Source organism: Phyllobates terribilis, unplaced genomic scaffold (genome assembly GCF_046119375.1).
Source record: "Phyllobates terribilis strain yellow unplaced genomic scaffold, ASM4611937v1 Scaffold_180__1_contigs__length_3869351, whole genome shotgun sequence".
NCBI lineage: Eukaryota > Metazoa > Chordata > Amphibia > Anura > Dendrobatidae > Phyllobates > Phyllobates terribilis.
In genome coordinates this window covers 2,462,140-2,477,399 of record NW_027362940.1, presented here as the reverse complement: position 1 = coordinate 2,477,399, position 15,260 = coordinate 2,462,140, and positions in this window count along the sequence as shown.

The following is a 15,260-nucleotide window of genomic DNA, read 5'->3' as shown; positions in this document are numbered from 1 at the left end:
GCTGATGTATATATATCATATAAGAGATACTGGTGCTAATGTACAGTATATACATCGTATAGGATACACTGGGGCTGATGTATATACATCATATAGGATATACAGGTGCTGATGTACAGTATGTACATCACATAGGATACACTGGGGCTGATGTACAGTATGTACATCACATAGGATACACTGGGGCTGATGTACAGTATGTACATCACATAGGATACACTGGGGCTGATGTATATACATCATATAGGATACACTGGGGCTGATGTATACACATCATATACAGTAGGATACACTGGGGCTGATGTACATACATTACATGGCCTCAGCTTGTTAACTCATCCATAACCTGGAGATGAATCAGTGTAGCATGCAGCCCTCCCAGAGCTTGAAGATGAGCCTGCAGGAAAGTAAGGAGCCGGCGCGCAGAGAGCGGTAGCCCCTCCTACCAAGAACATCCTGATAACACTATCTGGCACTAGGCCTGGCAAAGAGTACGCCACTGCGGTGTACTGAACGCTGTGCGTGTGCGTCGTGCATGGGCGCGCATGGGCGGGTACACACGACATGGACATGAAAAAATATTAAAAGGCCAGCAGCTGCAAAACCACGGCCGATGGCCCACAATGTAGGTGAGGGCTGCAGCCCAGTGAGCATGTGCCTGTTGGGCTTGTAGTAGTGGCATGGTTCTAGAGGTCAATATATCTTTGAACATAAGTATGAGATATACAACCAATACCATTTTAATGGCAACTCTCGTATATATATATATATATATATATATATATATATATATATACAGTGTCGGACTGGGGTGTCTGGGTCCCACAGGAGGAATTGATCCTCAGGGCCCACCCTACAGCTATATGTAAATACCTGATAGCCGATATCCCCGTTATAGTGGAGCGTCTGCTGTAAATCACAGGCGGCTCCTGCACATCTACTGTGCACATGCTATAACTAGGATGTACAATTACGGTAGTTTGCAGTAAAGGGGTTCTTTGGTTAAAACAAGTTATCACCGATCCAAGGGCTCCACGGGATAGGTGATAACTGACTGATCGTTTGGGTCCGAACATTGGAAACCGCACCGATCAGAAGAATGGGGAAGTTTTATCCCTGTCAGGACACTTATCCCCATTTTAAAATGCAGCGGCAGGTGGGACGTCTGACTGCAGCTCCCTTCATTCTCTTTGGGGTTTCCAGAAAAAAAACAAGAACAGCCACTGAGGGAATGAATGGATCAGTGGTCAAGTCGCACATGAGCTCCAGTCTAATGGGGATAAAAGCTCCACATTCTACCAATCGGTGCAGGTCCCAGCATTCAGACCCCCACTAATCAATAACTTATCACTTATCCTGTGGAGAGGTGATTACTTGTTTTCATCGGAGAACCCCTGTAAGTGCATCTTGTTCCAAGTATTTAATTAATCACTAATGGAAACAAAGAATCTTCTCCTAATTAATATCAGAGAGAACAGATGACTGCCATACACAACACAATCCACTTTACCAACACAAACAGTACCACATACAAGGGAGAAACACTGCCACACCATGACTGGACTACATATTACCACCACATAGTGACCGAATAATACCACATGCAAGGGAGAAATACCACTAAACCATGACCAGACCACATATTACCACCACATAGTGACCGAATAATACCACATGCAAGGGAGAAATACCACTAAACCATGACCAGACCACATATTACCACCACATAGTGACCGAATAATACCACATACAAGGTAGAAATATCACCACACCTTGACCAGACCAGATATTACCACCCCATAGTGACCGAATATTACTACATACAAGGGAGAAATACCACCATGCCATGACCAGACCAGATATTAACAGCAAATAGCGTCCAAATAATTCCCCATCATTTCTCTCTCCTACCTCCATAATTGCTCTTCCCCATCCCAATCATTGCTCTCCCCCACCTTCTCCAACATTGTCATATCTCCCCCACCTTCTCCATCATTGCCATATCTCCCCCCACCACCTCCATCATTGCCATATCTCCCCCCACCTGCTCCATCATCATTGCCATATCTCCCCCACCTGCCCTGTCATCATTGCCATATCTCCCCCAACCTGCTCCGTCATCATTGCCATATCTCCCCCCTCCTACTCCATCATCATTGCCATTTCTCCCCCCACCTGCTCCACCATCATTGCCATATCTCCCCCACCTCCTCTATCACTAATGCCATGTCATATCTCCCCCTACCTCCTCCATCACCATGCCATGCATATCTCCCCCCACCTCCCCCATTGCCATGCCATATATCCCCCACCATGTCATATCTCCCCCCACCTCCTCAATCACCATTGCTCTCCCTCAAAAAACCCCAAAACTTATCTCTCAGCGCGCTCCCCCGCAGCACTGTCCTCTGCTTCCTGCCCGGCATCATTCTCCCTGACACAGGTCCATGCTGCATGATGACGTCATCAAGCAGCGTGAGCCTGTGTGAGGGAGGAAACGCCGGGCAGAAAGCAGAGGTGAGGACGGATCCCTGCAGCTATGCTGCCATTTTCCTCCTGTCGGCAGTGGAGCTGGAGGGATCGCTCCTTGCCTGCCGCACAGGATGAGGGCAATCTGCCCATGGGACCGAGAAGCAGGCCAGATTGCCTTCATCAGCCGCACTGCAAGGGCCCCCCTGACCCTCCAGGCCCTTGCAGTGAGGAGCACCGGCGGCCATGTTAACCAGGGGCACCCGTGTGTCCTGCTCGGGGGCCCGCTGAGGACCCGGGCCCACCGGAGAATTCTCCGGTGTCCCGGTGCCCCAGTCCGACCCTGTATATAGACACACTTACACATTGGTGTGTACATACAGTACATGTGCATGTGTGTGAGTATATACTGTATGTGTATATGTGTATAGTGGCGTTGCTTGAAGTTTATAGACCCTGTAAGGCAGCGCTAGTCATCATGCTGGGGGACACTCGCTGCATCGGGTCAATTAAAGCACACCAGCCACGTTTTCCAGTATTTCACAATCCAGCAGTTTATTACACTCCATAACTGCTTATCACCGAGTCCAACTCAGTGGCTCGCCGACATACACATATAATGTCCAGGAGCCTTTCAAGTGGCAGACAGGCCCACTTGGCTCCAGTTACAGCCATCAGCAAAGTCACTTATATCAACATCCATATAATGCAGTGCTTTACCTTTGCCCGGTTTTAGCTGCTTCAGTCAGATTTGTTCTGCCACCACTGTGGCTTTACGGCTTCCCAGATGGGGGTCTCCAGCCCTCATTCCTTCAAAGGCTACTGGTATGTTTTCTCACCTAACATCCAGCCTCTGCCTTCCAGGACTCTTGCGTTCCAAGCCTCTGGCCCTCCAAGGCTACTGGTATCGCTTACACGTAAGGATCCAGCCTCTGCCTTTCAGGCTTCACTAGGCCTCACTAAGCCTCTCCAGGCTAACGGTGTCCCACACACGGGAACAGCCCTCACGCCTTTCACACCTGTCTCAAATCTACCAGGGTTTATATATCCTCTAGTGCACACACAGGACCTGTGCTGATGTCACAGTCATGTGATCAGACCTTCTGTATGCACAGGACCTGTGCGATGTCACAGTCATGTGATCAGTCACCTCGGGAGGTACATGGTCGGCCAAAACACACCCTGGACCATTACAGTAATGCCGCAAGCCGCTGCATTACAGCCCCAATGAAAAATTTCCAACATGGCCCCCAACCATTACAGATCTTTAATAGTACTGGTGTTCTCTTATGGGCCAAAAGGATATTTTGGCCCCATAGGCTCCAGGGCTAAGTGCGACTGCAACACATGTACCTACTATAGTTATGTCTCTATGTTTGTATCTGGACAATCAGACAGGCATTTACCATGTAGCCTATAGTTATTCTGTAGTAGATGTGTAGGTACTGTAATAATCTGGCAATTCACCTATATCTCTGCTCTGTACAACAGCTGCATTTGCTCCTTGGTCTGGAATACGTGAGCTGCGGGGACTTTTACAGCTACTTACTGATGAAGGGGCAGCTTGACATCCCCAGTGCAAGGTAAAGTTTTATTTTTATGTAATTATACACGAATAGAAATATACAGTATATATAAACAGCAGTTCTGTCATCAGTATTGATTGCTCTTTGATGGCAATATGGATTAGACTAAAGCAATATATTAGTCATCAGAACCTGGACAGAATCCTGACCGGACACTTTATTACACTATGGATAGGGCAGGATTTCTTGTATTTCTGTAGACAGTCACTAATTTCTTGTCTCTCTGTCAGATTCTATGCCGCTGAACTCGTCTGTGGAATCCAACATCTCCACTCCAAGGGCGTCATCCACAGAGACCTCAAGCCCGAGAACATCTTGGTGGCTGAAACGGGCCATATTAAGATCACAGATTTCGGTCTCTCAATTGACAACATGCATGGAGACCGAACAGCCACTGGATACGCTGGAACTGCAGGTTACATGGCTCCTGAGGTGAGAAGAACAAGGATTTTCTCTTTTTTTCATACTATAATTGTATGTCTGCCTGGATCACACACATAATCCAACAAATGTCCATTACAGTAAATGGGACATTCTGACATTGACATCTGGCATGCCATACACATTAGATAGGCAGCTTGCCTCAGCTGAGTGTACATGCGTTCTGAATGGGAGGGGGGAGTATGACCATGCCAGACACAAAGGATCGGGCACTGAAATTCAGCATCCAGTGTTTGAGCTGAATTGGGAAGTCTCCATACACATTAGATGATCTCTCCGGAATCTGAGTCCGGCCACAATACATGATCATGCTATATGTTTTGCCAGCATTAGAGACCCAAAGAGTTACAAGTCAGCCCACAAAGGTTCTGGAGCTCAGAAGAGCAGCGTGGCTCCTTTCAGTCATTAGTGTAGTAATCATAATATTCAAGTGATGCCACAACCAGAGGAATCATCCACTCTCACTATATTACATAGTCTTACAATTATTATACTGAGAACTTTATTACACTGAAGATATGGTACTTTTTGACCAACTCTTTATCTATTTTCTTCTTCTTTATGTAGATTTTGGCTGGGAAGGAGTATAACGCCGGAGTAGACTGGTATTCTTTTGGTGTCATCTTAAAAGAAATGGTTACCGATGAGTGCGCCTACCATCAGACACTCAACGATAAATCCTCCGGCATCAGGAACATCATTAAACAGGTCAGTTGTCTTAACAGTCATTAGTACTATGATGTATACAATGTTATAGTTGTAGAGATGAGCAAACCTTTTGAAATTCAAATTAACCAGCTTGTTCCAATTTTTTCCCAAAAATGTTAAAATCGCAAGTACTCAACATAAATGGGTAAACTTGTGGTAACCGTTCTTTACTGCTGTGCTGTCACATACTATCTGTGCAGTCTTTTACTGTTTTATGTCTTTCTCTCTCAATCTCTACTGCTAAGCTGTGATGTGCTCTCCCTATCCAGATTCACCACAAAATGACTCCTACATTCATTGCTTTGGCTTTCATACAGGCTATGATAGTCCCTCCTGATTGTGCTATAACATGTGATGTGACACCTTAAAGCATTATGGTGAAGCCTGGACGGCTTACATCAGAGGTCCTATAAGTCTTCTCTGACTGATGTAATTTTTAGTAATACTGTATGAAAATTGGCTGCAATCATTTTAGGTGATTCCCAAGAAGCAAATCACAAATTGTTGAAATTCACCGGGTTCAGCAGATTCACAAAAATTCAACACAAATTCAGTTCGCATCAAGTGGATTTGCTCATCTCTGCATAGTAGTCATCATTTTCTCTCCAGTTTACATTCATGGATTTTGGTTTTATCTTTATTAGCTCCTTCAGAAAGATCCTGCCAGTCGCTTAGGAGCCAACGGTAACATCAGAAAGCACAGGTTTTTTCAGCGTATCGACTGGGTCTCTGTGGAAGCCCTGAAACTGCCTCCACCATACGTCCCTGTAGTAAGTATATGAGCAGATATGGTTTCTTAGTATTAAAATCTTTGTGTCTATTCTTTTACTAGTTTTCAATCAACACAACTTGTTTTTAACGGAGACTCTGATATAAAGTCATAATTTTAATGTTATAATTCCTTTTTTCCTTTATAGCCACCTGAGCCTCCCCGTCGTCATAAACCATTCCATCTGGAGAAACTAGAAGCAGCAGAGGCCACAGCACCTATATCAACAAAGGACCAGGCATTGTTTGAGGGATTTTCATTTGTCAACTTGGAAACCCTTGAGCAGACCCCAGCTCTATAGTCATCAGAGCGAGCGGCCCACCTGAGCCTCCGGAAGACTGAAAATCAGAAGACTGGACATCACTGGAACAAACGCTGCAAGAATGAAGGTGACCATGGAGACGTCGAGGGACCCCGAATGAAGACACAGAGAATGACGGAGCCAGCAGATCCACCTATGGGCTGGCGGTAAGAATAAGCGCCATAATATCTGCGCTTTATTCCAATCATAGGCATGTGCCAAACATTTTTCACTGACCGGTAATAGGATTTCCTCCTGCTCATTTTAGCTCCATTTTTTGGTGCTGTCTTGGGCAGCGATGAAATACCGAGGTGCGTGATGGCCGGCTATTAAGGGGTGGCAGGAGGCCGGATTTTTTTTTTTTTTAACAACATCTTGCACTTGCCTATGATAAATCTACCATTACCGGCAGTTGGATTTCCTCATACTTATGACAGTGTTGTCATAGGAGTGGGGAAAAAGGTGAGAGATGGCCGGCTATTAAGGGGTGGCAGGAGGCCGGATTTTTTTTTTTTTTTTAAATAGGGAAAATTTGGCCTATGGAGAACACAAGAGCTTACAGCTAGTGGACTTGCACATCCTCCAGATGTAAGTGTAAAATGAGAGCCGCAGTCCTAAAAAGTACATTTCATTAAGACCCTGAGGATGGCAGAGCCGGCAGATCCACCTATGAGCTGGGGGTAAGAATGGAGGACTATTTCATCAAAGTCCTGTGAAGACACCCATGCCAATGTCATTCCAGTCCATGCCAGGGGTACCCATTCCAGAAGCCATTGAGCCTTCTCATGGAACATCTATATAGTTAAACAAAACAAAAAAACCTGCAAAGCTTTTTAATGCAACTAAAACCTCTTACATTTTTCTTACATCTGTAAATAACAACAGAATGAAGTGGGTTAAAAGTGTATTTTGAATATTCCCATTTTTTAAGGCACCTAAACAGGAAAGGGTTCTTTACAGTCAGAGCAGTGGGACTGTGGAATTCCGACCACAATAAGCAGTGATGGCAGACACTATAACAGCTTTCAAAAAAGGGCTGGACGATTTCCTCGATACACATAACATTGAGGGTTACAGTAAAATTAGACAAAATGTTACACCTATAGAAGTACATTTAATACCATAATAGTAATTACATAATTAGTATCATAATTAGGTTTGATCTTTGATCCAGGGTTCCAGGACTGATCGCCTATTTTCGGGGTCAAGAAGGAATTTTTCCCCTGTGACACAAATTGGCTGAAGGTGTCCTGGGGTTTTTGCCTTCTTCTGGATCAACAATGTAGGCATAGGGTAGTATTATTAGTGATAGGAAAGTTAGAATAATACTGTAATAAGATAGCAGGATGTTAATAATAGTAACGATATCAAATAGTCACATTTATAAAAATAAAAACAAATTAAATAATAACTGCAGTAGTACAATAAGTAGTGTAATATTAAATATATAACTAGTAATAACATAATTAGGTTTGATCCAGGGTTCTAGGACTGATCGCCTTTTCTTGGGGTCAATAAGGAATTTTTCCCCGTGATGAAAATTGGCGTTAGGTGTCCTGGGGTTTTTGCCTTCTTCTGGATCAACAGATTTAGGCATAGGGATTCTGGTAATACCATTATTAGAATCACAAGAGTAATACAAAACATAAAATTAATTAAAAAAATTAAATTATAAACGGGTACATTCTTAATTGTTATAGTGCAGCAATAATAAAAAAGGTAATAATAATAATAATAATAATAATAATAATACATTTGTGAGGCCTAGTGCCAGTTAGTTAGTAAGTTAGTGTAGTGTTAGTGTACGGAGTACAATTGGGGGAGGAAAGTTGAACTTGATGGACCAAGGTCTTTCTTCAACCTACGTTACAATGTTACTAATATCTGCGCTTTATTCCAATCATAGGCATGTGCCAAATATTTTTCACTGACCGGTAATAGGATTTCCTCCTGCTCATTTTAGCTGCATTTTTTGGTGCTGTCTTGGGCAATGATGAAATACTGAGGTGCGTGATGGCCGGCTATTAAGGGGTGGCAGGAGGCCGGATTTTTTTTTTTAACAACATCTTGCACTTGCCTATGATAAATCTACCATTACCGGCAGTTGGATTTCCTCATACTTATGACAGTGTTGTCATAGGAGTGAGGAAAAAGGTGAGAGATGGCCGGCTATTAAGGGGTGGCAGGAGGCCGGATTTTTTTTTCTAAATAGGGAAAATTTGGCCTATGGAGAACACAAGAGCTTACAGCTAGTGGACTTGCACATCCTCCAGATGTAAGTGTAAAATGAGAGCCGCAGTCCTAAAAAGTACATTTCATTAAGACCCTGAGGATGGCAGAGCCGGCAGATCCACCTATGAGCTGGGGGTAAGAATGGAGGACTATTTCATCAAAGTCCTGTGAAGACACCCATGCCAATGTCATTCCAGTCCATGCCAGGGGTACCCATTCCAGAAGCCATTGAGCCTTCTCATGGAACATCTATATAGTTAAAACAAAAAAAACCTGCAAAGCTTTTTAATATAAGAAAAATGTAAGAGTTTTTAGTTGTATCTGTAAATAACAACATAATGAAGTGGGTTAAACGTGTAATTTGAATATTTCCATTTTTAAGGCACCTAAACAGGAAAGGGGTCTTTACAGTCAGAGTAGTGGGACTGTGGAATTCCCTACAACAAGAAGTAGTGATGGCAGACACTATAACAGCTTTCAAAAAAGGGCTGGACCATTTCCTCGATACACATAACATTCAGGGTTACAGTTAAATTAGACAAAATGTTACAACTATAGTAGTACATGTAGTACGGTAATAGTATGGTAATTACATAATTAGTATCATAATTAGGTTTGATCCAGGGTTCCAGGACTGATCGCCTTTTCTCGGGGTCAAGAAGTAATTTTTCCCCTGTGACACAAATTGGCTGAAGGTGTCCTGGGGTTTTTGCCTTCTTCTGGATCAACAATGTAGGCATAGGGTAGTATTAGTAGTGATAGGAAAGTTAGAATAATACTGTAATAAGATAGCAGGATGTTAATAATAGTAACGATATCAAATAGTCACATTTATAAAAATAAAAACAAATTAATTAATAACTGCAATAGTACAATAAGTAGTGTAATATTAAATATATAACTAGTAATAACATAATTAGGTTTGATCCAGGGTTCTAGGACTGATCGCCTTTTCTCGGGGTCAAGAAGTAATTTTTCCCCTGTGACACAAATTGGCTGAAGGTGTCCTGGGGTTTTTGCCTTCTTCTGGATCAACAATGTAGGCATAGGGTAGTATTAGTAGTGATAGGAAAGTTAGAATAATACTGTAATAAGATAGCAGGATGTTAATAATAGTAACGATATCAAATAGTCACATTTATAAAAATAAAAACAAATTAATTAATAACTGCAATAGTACAATAAGTAGTGTAATATTAAATATATAACTAGTAATAACATAATTAGGTTTGATCCAGGGTTCTAGGACTGATCGCCTTTTCTCGGGGTCAAGAAGGAATTTTTCCCGTGACACAAATTGGCGTTAGGTGTCCTGGGGTTTTTGCCTTCTTCTGGATCAACAGATTTAGGCATAGGGATTCTGGTAATACCATTATTAGAATCACAAGAGTAATACAAAATATAAAACTAATTAAAAAATTAAATGATAAACGGGTACATTCTTAATTGTTATAGTGCAGCAATGATAAAAATGGTAATAATAATAATAATAATACATTTGTGAGGCCTAGTGCCAGTTAGTTAGTAAGTTAGTGTAGTGTTAGTGTACGGAGTACAATTGGGGGAGGAAAGTTGAACTTGATGGACCGAGGTCTTTCTTCAACCTATGTTACAATGTTACTAATATCTGCGCTTTATTCCAATCATAGGCATGTGCCAAATATTTTTCACTGACCGGTAATAGGATTTCCTCCTGCTCATTTTAGCTCCAATTTTTGGTGCTGTCTTGGGCAATGATGAAATACTGAGGTGCGTGATGGCCGGCTATTAAGGGGTGGAGGAGGTTGGATTTTTTTTTTTTAAATAGAGAAAGTGTTTGACAAGTCAATGTATTGCTCAACCCGGCCACACAAGGCTTCAATACTTTATAACCCTAGAGACATTGCTTCATCTTCCGGCTCAGCTGTAAATGGAGAAAATCAGAATCTTTGAATGGGCGTTAATATCCTTTTTTTTTTTTTTTTAAATCAAAGCAGCAAAAGCATATATAAATATAAGAGCTATAAAATACATACACATTTTGCCAAGACGTTCTTTCTGTAGGCTTTAATTCTGAAAAAGAAGAGGTATAATATAGCAGCACAGGCAGAAATAAGCATGCTGTTACAGTGTAACCCAATGAATTAGGTTATGACCTGGAAATATGAGCCCCGAGTCGCCGTCTGCTGTAAAGACTTAATATTCTATTCTGTATTGAATGATCTTAAGGGCAATAAGCACAAGAAGAACAGTTACTCGCTCCAACACTTTTAATGCTCTCACTATTGTAAGGCTACAATATGTTTACATGGGGTGTAATTATTGAGGATTCACCATCCAAATCTGCAATAAAGCTCAGTACAGAATTTGTGTTTATAAAGGAAAAATATCTCAGCAGATTTGAGAATTTCTTGTAAGGCATGGATGCTCTTAAAAAATATATATTTAAAAATAAATCCAACGCAGTTCGCTCTGAGGTCGGTGCTGCCTGCTCCGTTTGGAGGACCCAAGACTGCTAAAGCCGGTGATTGGCAGCAGCGCTCAGGGGACTAGAATTGGATGTTTCTTTATTGTCCCCATCACAGACAGGGACATTGAACTCTTCTTCAGTCACAAAGAGGGGGCATGATTATAGCACATGAGACCGGGCTAGTCCCGGCCAATAGATGCCCACCCCCCTCTGGACTAGTATTGGCGGCCAATAGATTGCGCATCCCCACTTCCCCCTCTGGACTAGTCCCAGACAATAGATGCCGCTGCCCCCCCCTCCAGACTAGTCCCAGCCAATAGACCCCCCCCTCTGGACTAGTTCCAGCCAATTTGCATATTGCTAGCAGCGATGTAATAAATGTTTTTACTGCACGTAGCAATCAACTTTTGGTTGCTGCATCATAATGAAGGATAATAACAGTTTGGGAGACTTGGAAGACATCACAGGTTTCCTTTGATAGGAATATCCCATAAAGTGTCATACATGACAAATCTATAGACTGCGTCTCTTGTTGGGATACCCCTTTCACTTTCCAGTAGAATAGGATTTTATAGCATAAGTATAAAAAAAAGTGCTAGAGGACACACATGCTCAGTCTCCACAGCCAGATCTCTGTGTCCGTGCACAGGAAACTATTCCCATTGGTTCTTTACAGTGAACAGAGGATAACTGTGCAGAGGACAGGATGGGGGGACATAGGTCCATTAGCATTAAGCTTATTAGATGAACATGCAATTTGATACACACTTTGAACACCAGGTGGTGCAATACTTAACTTCACTTTTTTTTTAGTTTTTTTTTTTAGTTGTGCTTTCAAGTAATGTTTCCGAATAACCAGTCTTGTGTTTGTGCATAAGGAATAACACTTTCTGGCCATTATAGGACTTGTTTTCCTGCATTTTCACCAGTTTTCCCCTCTGCAGGCTTTATTTCTTAATTTTCAACAGATGCTGAGCTGGTGGGAGGAGAATCCTGGCAGCTACAGAGGGATTCCTGCTCTTTATTCCTTAGTTAGCACACAGATGACAAAGCAGAAGCATGGAGGACATTATTATTATTTATTTAAAGCACCATTAATTCGAGGGTGCTGGACATGTGAACAGGTTTATATACATATAACAAATAGACTGGTACAGAGAAGAGGACCCTGCCCTCAAGGGCTTATAGAATACAGGGTAATGGGGAAGTAGAGAGAAGAACATTATACAGCAGTACGGAGCTGTGTAGCTGTGCATCCAGCTCTTATGTAAGGTAAAGCACTTAAGAGGAAGCTCAGCCCTCATTTTCCTCAGTCTGCGTCTCACTCCTTCCACTCTCCATAGATTATAATGGGCAGCGTCACGACACCACAGTGAGCCTGCTGTCTGTCTTCTCCCAGCAAGTTAGATTTGAGTTTGTTTTTTTTTTATGACAAGTTCAGGAGGTAAGGGGAGTGGAGAAGTAAGCAGATTTCTCTGATCAGATATATTACAAGGTGTTTTTTTTTGTTTTTTAGTAATCTCCTGTTCTATTGAGTTATGTAAAGCTGGTTGAAAATACAATTTCCTTTTAAATCTTGTAAATTGTAAAGTTTAATGTTTTATGATGAACACAGTGGATGTGATCTCCGTATCAACAAAAGCTTCCAGGGTCTCTGCAAAAACGTGAAGACCTATGGGCTTCTTGGCTCGATACTCCTGGCCTAGCACCACTGAGATTCACAAGGTTTAGGTTGCTAAACGCTGTCAAGATTGAGACCTTGGAACGGATTTGGTTTCTTGCTCTCCTTTCCCGATTATGTACACCCTACTATGGTGTACGGTTTTATGTACTCTCACTTATTGCTGCTGGAGAAGGTAAACCTCATAAGCCCCTTATTCATCGAAGAGTCCGAGACCCTTAGAGAAAGCCCTAGGAGATTCCCTTATGGGGCATCTGATCTTCTTGTGATAATGTGCCTCAAACCGGACCAAATAGACTGTCAGTCTCTTGGAGTTGAGTAAGAAGAAAATGTAGAACAATCGTACCATCTTTTGACTATATAGATATACCTTGTTTGGGAACAGCAAAGGCCGGGCGGAAGGGGTGAAGGTTTTGCATGGTTTTGTAGGTCTCATCTTGCATATCCTGAAGATAAGGATTTTAAGTTGTCATAAAAATCAACCACAACTTCATTCAAAGGTAACAAATACTTCATCATGATCCAGTGTTCGTCTTTGTAAAGAAAGCTCTTCTGCTCTGCTCGCCGGGTCTGCGGAAATAAGCAATTGGCTTTATTGGAACGTAGTTCACATTGGCATAACAGCTGCCATTCCTCATGGAGCCATGGACCAAGAGATCCGTCTTCTAATGAAACAAAATGAATCCTTGTGGGTCCCATTGACTTACAATTGGTATATCCGGTCTTCGTTATTTCTACATACATTACCACTACATTAAAAGGGAGTGGAAACCTGATGTAATGGAGGGTGGCAGAAACCAAATTGCCTGCTACGTGTCTCTGCTCAACTTGGCTCCTACATTAGTTTTGCTACATCTACCCCAAAATAGGGTGACATTTCCTATAATCTGCCGTCCTTGTATTATACGGGGTTATCTAGGACTTTGATAGATCAGGGGGCTTCTTACACTCGGTGATCCACTGTTTGCAGCTCACATGGCACCCAAAAGTGAACAGTGTATGGAGTCAGGACACCACATAGTGGCCATTCTCAGGTACTACAGCTCAGCTCCCACTGAAGTAAATAAGAGCAGAGCTGCAGAACCTGATAACAGTCTCTACACAGTGTACAGAGCTCAGGTCTTCCACCTCCGTATACTGTGTACACCCAGCTGCCGGGGGAGCTGCTGCGGACCTCCACCCATCCAAAAGATAAGTCATCAATATCTAAGTCTTGGACAACCCCTTTAACATATGGAGAGTGTAAGATAACATATATAGTGTTTGAAAAATTAATGTTTATGATATAATTTCCCAATGTCATCACCTCAAATTTTGTGATCCAATGGTCACTGACCTGACACAGCGACATGATCTTTCCAAGATAGTCATCTGGTGAGATAATTGTGCCCAAAATAATAGGTTCAAGATATTCCTTTACTACAGATTTGTCAGAAAATTCAGATGGATTTACAATAGTAATCTCCGATTCTCCATATTCCTAAAGAAATAATGTGGAAAATTAGATGGGATCATACAATTGGAGGTGATCTGCAGAACCCGGCAGTGACCAGTGACCAGCGTGCTGGAGCGGTGTGGATCCGCGCCGAACACCATCTGACCACCGCTGCACACAGCAGATTGTTGGTGATGCCAGTTGTTGGGACTTCCACCGACCTGACATTGATGACCAGTGCTGGAATTAGGTCATTAATGTTACAGTAGCAGAAAACCACTTCAACTGCAAATACTGAACAAAAAATGTCAACATCTCAAAATCAAAGTCCAATTTTACTGATTTTGTTTCCCCCAGAAATAATGAAACACCCTGATAGTTAGTTTTGGGGTATGGCACAACAAATCAGAGTGGCCCACAATACAGCGCAGAGTGGTTACATATAAGGCATTACTGCTTCATGGAAGCCATAGACAGAAAGTACCTTAATCAGCTTTGGAGAGGACAGCACAGCCTTGTATGGGACTGTAGAGGACGTCATTATGACAGATGCATTGTATTCCTGCTCCAGTCTTTGGTTAAACACCTCCATGTGTAAAAGCCCCAGGAAGCCCAACCTGTGCAGGACATGAACATTAGTTATAATTTATAGAGAGGCAAGTATACCGAAAGTGTTAATAAAATGAGCAACTACTTAGTGCTCGATAGGTATCCACCACTCTAATAGAAATTGCTCTGGAAAGTACCAGTAACGCGGTGTCCATCATAATAGAGAAACACCACGCTATTTGCACTGCCTACTATACACAAGGCAGGTCGTAGACTGAACTACAAACCAGTTCAAGACCAGATCATTTCTGATCATCACCAGGCATTTTTTTTTTCCGTACATGGGATTTTAAGATCTCTAAAAATGTCTCTGGTTCAGTCATCCAAATAACGTTTGCCTCCATTTTGTCAGTATTGAATTCCCCTGTAACTGGGGCTTATATGCCAGGCACAGTTACAGGGAAATTCAGTAATAACAAAACATGACAAAATTCAACTTCCTGAAAACTGCTGAATCAATCTGGGGCTAACCTAGCAACACATGCTGCCAGCAACCGGTACTCACATGATCACCGCCATTGCTTCCTAAACTATACGCACAGCACTTGTTTAGGAAACAATCAGGAAGGCAGAGGTGGTA